The 575-nt window shown below is 51.8% G+C and overlaps 1 protein-coding gene across 1 annotated transcript in view; it reads left to right on the forward strand.

The window, feature by feature from the left end:
- Positions 1-575, forward strand: part of LOC119587119 (nuclear distribution protein nudE homolog 1-like) — a gene marked incomplete in the record, with an annotated part of 132,241 nt that overhangs the window by 101,115 nt on the left and 30,551 nt on the right.

Raw genomic sequence — 575 nt, forward strand, 5'->3', positions numbered from 1 at the left:
CCGCCCGCTTTTCTCGCCACGACCGGGCTGCGCAAACGAAACTGGGGCCGAGAGGGCCGAGGAGGCAGAATACGTTGCGATTTTGAATGGGATGAGCCGAGGCGCGGGCGGGGGCGTTCGGGCGGAGTAGGCTCGGACAGCTGGTGCTCGGATGACGCGCCAACTGTTACGCCACTTGTGGGTACGGACTTGGGCTACTTAATGGGAAGACGTAGGTGGGTTGCACAACTGTAGCCGGGATTTTTGTAGATCGGTAGCTCACAAGTGAAAATGAAAGGCTTGAATGAACTGTACAGACATAATATGGACAGAATGTTATGAGCTGAAGACATTGTGGAAGACGGTTATTCAGGAGTATGTTAGACGTGTTTAAGAAGCACATTCGGCGGTTACAAAGGATCTGCAGCGATTGTGACCAACGGTTCTTGGTGCAAATGACGCGACTCGCACTTGAGCTCAACCTCGGGAAGGGAAGGATAACGAGACGAGCCTCGCACTCAAAGGTCAATTAGCTAATAGATTGGTTTGTATCATACTCTTTTATGTTGCACTGGCTTGTTCTATGGCGATGCGGA

This window comes from Penaeus monodon, chromosome 22 (genome assembly GCF_015228065.2).
Source record: "Penaeus monodon isolate SGIC_2016 chromosome 22, NSTDA_Pmon_1, whole genome shotgun sequence".
Taxonomy (NCBI): Eukaryota; Metazoa; Arthropoda; class Malacostraca; order Decapoda; family Penaeidae; genus Penaeus; species Penaeus monodon.